This window comes from Mauremys reevesii, linkage group 15, assembly GCF_016161935.1.
Source record: "Mauremys reevesii isolate NIE-2019 linkage group 15, ASM1616193v1, whole genome shotgun sequence".
Classification (NCBI taxonomy): Eukaryota; Metazoa; Chordata; order Testudines; family Geoemydidae; genus Mauremys; species Mauremys reevesii.
Window position 1 is genome coordinate 13458144 of NC_052637.1, and position 6151 is coordinate 13464294.

The following is a 6151-nucleotide window of genomic DNA, read 5'->3' on the forward strand; positions in this document are numbered from 1 at the left end:
TGAAGACAGGACAATGAGCAATGGGCTTAAATTGAAGCAAGGGCGGTTTAGATTCGACATTAGGAAAAACTTCCTAACTATCAGAGTGGTTAAACACTGGAATAAATTGCCTAGGGAGGTTGTGGAATCTCCATCATTGGAGCAGATTGGACAAACACCTCTCAGGGGTTATCTAGATAATACTTAGTTCTGCCTTGAGAGCAGGGAACTGGACTAGATGACCTCTCGAGGTCCCTTCCAGTTCTACAATTCTATGATTGGGGCTCACACTAAGCTGGATCCTCAGCTGGTGTAAATCAAGGTAGCTTCATTTGTGTCAGTGGGCCAGATCCTCAACTGAGAACCTGTAACAAGACATGGATCTCACACTCAATCTCTGAAATTGTGCTATGAACGCCGACTGGCACTGCAGTGGGAAGATGAGGCTAAAACTGTTCATATTCATCTGAAGAAGAGCTCTGTGTAGCCCAAAAGCATCTCTCGTTCACCACCACAAGTTGGTCCAATAAAATATATTACCTCACCCACCTTGTCCCTCTAATATTCACAAATTGCATTCAATCCTCTGTTTGGAAGGGGATATAGAAATGCAGTCAGGAAGATAGTGCTCACTTGTAACTACAAGACAACCCAAGCTTGAAGTGATGAGCTCTTGTTTCTCAGGGTTCAGGGGCCAGGACTCAGGATCCTCAGCTTGACGATCCTTTTTCTGCAGAAACTGGGAGAAGGTATAATGGGGATCTTTTGTTTCCCCTGCCCCTTATTCCAAGAACAAGGGGGGCATGCAACAAAATTAAAAGGTGGGCAATTTAAAATCTATAAAATGAAATACTTGTTCACTCAAAGTGTAATTAAACTGTGGCACTCACTGTGATGCTGGCAGATCAAGTTCTAGCTCATGTCAAGGTCCCCCGGTCTCAGCAGGACACTAACAGATACACAGCAGGAATCAGTCTGGCTCACTTGTGGGTTAATATTGATGTAAGCAGAGTCAGGATGAGCTCTACCCTGACATCTGGTGGTGAATTATGGCGAGTGTGGAAAAGAACTTAGGGAGCTGATCTTGTTTGCATAGGCACATCCACTCCGCGTTGCATGAGCCCGAAATGGTCACTTTGAAAGCTGTGGGATCCTCAATTTCTCAGTTATTGGGGTAGGGGGAATAAAGTGTTGTTACCCTGATTATGTGAATGAAGGACTATGAGTCTGTTTTATGACAGAAAGTAACACTTGCTAGACAAGGGACACGGGTTCCAAAACCCAATGAATAGAGAGAGGTTGGGGGCAGGTGTGTGTACCTGATGGCATGGGCCCCTTTTGAGGGCCTGACACACCAATTGCACCTCCTTCTGCCTCTCCACTGTTGAATAGCAGAGCTAATTTTGATTCTATTAGAAGTCTAGCTAGAGGCTGCTGAGCTGAATTCACTTTGTGCCAATGGTGCACTGGGGCTCCCCTACTACAAGCTGAAATAATTAAGAGCTGAAACCACTAAAAGAGCTAAAATTACTGAGCTGAGATCACTGAGTGCTGTGTTAACTAGTGTGGGAGCCTGAAGATATATTGCTAAGCAGCTGGCAGAGCAGTTTGCAGGATGGTTGGAGCGGCGAGCGCAGTGGAGTGGAGCAGCTAGTGGAGTGGAGCAGTGTGTGGGACAGTTGGAGCAGCCCACAGAACAGTGAGTGGAGCAGAGCGGAGCAGTTTGCGGGGATGGCTGGAGGACAGAAGTGGAGCGGAGCGGCTGGAGTAGCAGAGCCATTCGTGGGGAAGGCTGCAGCAGACCTCCACGGAGAGGCGGGGTGGTCAGCCTCGGCCCACGTAAGGTGCCCCTTAACACTCTGTGTGCACCCCCCCCAATTCCACCCATGCTGGGGGGAGGGTAAAACTCTGCAGATGAACTTTTGAACTCAGGGGCGGCACTGACCAGGGACAGAGACTTTTGGGTTGTTGGACTTTGAGGTGATTTGAACTTAAGACCCTGAGGGAAAAAGACATTGCCAAACTTACTTGGAGGTGGGTCTTTTGCTCATGGTTTGTGTCATGAACAGGGGCGGCTCTACCTTTTTGGCCGCCCCAAGCAGTCATGCGCGGGAGGCGCCCCGGAGCCGCGGGAGCAGCGGACCTCCTGCGGGCATGACTGCAGAGGGACCGCTGGTCCCGCGTGGCTCGGCTGGACCTCCCGCGGCTGCAGACGGTTCGTGGGTCCGCCGGCTCCGCTTGAGCTGCCGCAGTCATGCCTGCGGCAGGCCCAGTCGTCCCAGGGCTCCGGTGGACCTCCCGCAGGCATGACTGCAGCAGGTCCGCCGGCCCACCCTGCCGCCCCCCCCAGCTGCAGGGGATGGGCCGCTCCTCGGCTCGCAGCGGCAGGATGAGCTGGGGCCCCAGCCTTTTGCCGCCCCCTAGATTTTGCCGTCCTAGGCACCAGCTTGTTTTGCTGGTGCCTAGAGCCGCCCCTGGTCATGAATCCTGTTTGTGGTGTTTCCTGAATGTAATGCCTCATTGTTTCACTCCTTTACGCTACACTCAGACTCCGTGCTTGCGAGAGGGGAACTATTGCCTCCTAGAGGCACCCGGGGGGGGGGGGGTGTGGTATGTAATTGTCCCAGGTCACTTGGTGGGGCTCGACCCGGTTTTGCATTGCGCTATTGAAACGGAACTGCTGGATACTGAACCCGGCCCTTGTTGCTGCCAACTCAGAGGGGCAGAAGGGTAACATTAATAATATGGGTATTAGAATTATAAGAAAGTTTGGAATGCTTGTCAGTTGCTACCTGCATTAATCTCCCCTGTAATGTCTGTTCCATATTGTAAATTAACATTTGAGTGGTTATAGTGAGCTTCTGTGAGTATGAATCACCACACAGGAGAGGGATGTTAATGACTGTGAAGAGTTGCTCTTCCACAGACATGAAGCCTATCCTGAAAAAGGAAACCCATCAGTACCAGATCTGGTGACCAGATAGCAAGTGTGAAAAATCAGGACAGGAGATGGGGGGTAATAGACAAAGCCCCGAATATCGGGACTGTCCCTATAAAATAGGGACATCTGGTCACCCTAATACGAGGTGGGCAATGGGTGGATATTCCAACAGTAATCTCCCTACAACTGGATTGAGAAACAATCAACAAAAGGACTAGAGACTTATTGTTCTGCTCTCCTCCCTATGAAGATGAGTCATGCAAGTGGATTGAGTTTGCAGCTCAGAGCAGATGGAAGGAGGAGGAGAAAAACCCCAAACAAAAGGAACTAGGGATCTCTATGATGATTGGGCGCTTGGGGCAGGGTGTTTCTGGACATTAGCAAGAGATCCCCAGCTGCTTAGCCTGGGTTAGTCCTAAAGGTCAAATACAGCTTGCTGCTGAGAGAAGCCTGTATTACCTTTTGAAACCTGAGACTGTGAATCATTCATGGGTCTGTTTGCTTGCTTTAACCTTGTAAATAACTCTCATTTCCTTTTCCTATTTAATAAATCTTCCTATACAGTAGTTAACTATAGGATTGGCTCCAAGTGTCCTCTTTGGCGTGAGACCTAAAGTGCAATTAACTTGGGGGAAGTCAGGAGTAACCTGAATATTGCTGTGATCCTTGGCGTAAGGGATCGTGTAACACAGATACGCTCACCTGGGTGGCAGGAGAGACCAAGGGGTCTTTCTGGGGGGATTCTGTCAAGGCTGTTAAAGTGCCTGAGGAGTTTGCACTTGGCGCAGTTGGTTGGTGAAATCTAAGTTTAGACCTGGCAACCAATGAGGGGTTTGTGCCCTGGTTTGGAACTGTCTGTCCTGAGTTTGGCATTCACACTCTTGCATCCCTATTGGGAGCACCACACTCTCTGCCACAGGAAGTCATTGATATGAAGGACTTAACTAGATTCCAGAAGAGATTGGATGTTCCTGATAGTCATATAAATATCCAGAGTTATCATAATAATGGCAACAATAGAGATTGGCTTAACCCCCAAACCATGAGTTTTAATATCCATTCCAAACCGAGCTATTATAGATGAACATGACATATGTGAGGGGAGATTATCCCAGAACTGCTACTGCAGTGTTCTTACATTTGCCTCTGAAACATCTAGTCCTGCCTGCTCTCAGAGAACGATACTGACCAGGATGGCCCTTGGGTCTGATCTAATCTGGCAATTCCTATATTACTGCATTCTCCTAAAGTGATACAGAGAAACCCCAAATTCCAGTAGTTCAAGAAGCTACTCTTTTGATATTTCAGCCTCTGACAAGCTGTTCCCTGAAAAAAGTTGACCTGGCACGGATTACTTCATAACGCTTTTTGGTGATGATCGATACAAATAAATCATTTGAGAGGAGGTTGTCAAACTGTCTATAGGATTGCAACATTAATTCTAATAGGAGATTAGGACACCCAATTCCTAGGTGGCTTCAAAATCTCAACCATAGCACCTAAGCAATACCTATATCTTGTTTATTCCCTGGGTTCAGCTGACTCAGGGATTCTCTTGCAACTTGCCTGACTCAGATATAGTGAAACAGTTTTTGTTATTTATTTTCTTCAAATTCCCGTTCTTACACTTTACCCACTTAATAACCCATTTTAATGTTCCTTTCTATCAGCTTCACTTAGTTTTGATTTCCATTATTCTATTCCAGGCTTCACCCTAGTTATCCTGAGCCAGATCCTTAGCTGAGGACCTTTCACAAGACATATATCTCAATTTCCCCATTGTTAAATAGTGCTATTAACACCAACTGGCACTGCTGTGGGAAGGTGAGGCTAAAACTGCTAGCATTGATAGAGACAAGATGGGTGAGGTAATATATGTTATTGGACTGACTTCTGCTGGTGAGAGGGACAAGCTTTTGAAAGTTAGAGAACTTGTCTCTCTCCAACAGAACTTGGTCCAGTAAAAGATATCACCTCACCCACCTTGTCTCTCTAATATCCTGGGACCAACACAGTTACAACAACACTGCAGACAATATTCACAAAGCACATTCATGCCCCTGTTCGGAAGGTGGTGTAGAAACGCAGTCAGGAAGAGGGTGCTCACCTGTAACCACAGGACAGCTCAAGCTTCGAGTGATGACCTCTTATTTCTCAGGGTCTGGTGACCAGGACTCGGTTTCTGCCACTGAGGTAATTGGGTCTCATCATTTGACCGAAACTGGATCTGCTCAGCAAAGACACCTGCATCTACCTGAATGGATGAGCGGCTGCTGCGATCTGTCTTAGAACATGCTCTTCCCCCTCCACTTACAAAGTGTAGAGTCCTCATATTTGTAGCCTTCTCCATGGAAGGCTGCATCTCCCGTGATTCCACCTCTGAAGAGGTTGAGCCTGGGGAGTTAGTGCTGTGTTTTCTGTGGGTACAGTACAACTGTCCTCATGCAACCAACCTCTCATGCCCATAGGAATCGCCTTTCTGCTACCAGCTGTATGAGGTTATTGCTCTGCATGGCTGAAATGTAACGTAGTGTCCCTGGAGTGCATGGCCATGCAGAGACTGAAACTACTCAGCAATCTTTACTCATGTTGATTGTCCCATTGCCTTGAGTGGAACAATTGCGTAAGAAAAATGGCTAAGATGACTCAAGCCTGCCAGATTGGGTGCTAAAGCCACAGTTTAACAGACACACAGGAAACTGAATGTTAAGTAAATTTAAACCATAGTTTGCATGTGAAAGATTTGGATGAAAGAATCTCTCTCTCCCACTTACACTCTGTAGTGAAGTGGTCTGGCTCCCTGTCACCCCAGAGGGGAACGAGCCTCTCTGGACACCAGAGTGGGCGGAGCCAGCAAACCCTGCACCTGCCCCTCAGAGGTCAGGGTGCAGGACAGGAAGTATAAAAGCCCGACCCCAGAGCTCACTTGGAACTCAGCCACCAAAGTGACCAGACGCTTGTGGCGTAGCTCCCGATGGGGAGATCATGGGGATAGGTGGCTGACATGAGGACTGGCCAGACCAGCTAACGCCTGAGCGTAGCCCGAGCCCAGTGATGCTGCCAAGCCTACCGCTCACTTGTTACCCTGAGGAACTGCCAGGCCTACCACTTGCCAGCTACCCCGAGGAGCCCATGGTGTGTGACCCCGTGGAGGATGCTGTCCAGACCCTGGTACCTCTAGAGGGGGAGGTAGGAAGTAGCCCGGAGGCAGCCAACCCGAGTCTGGCTGCA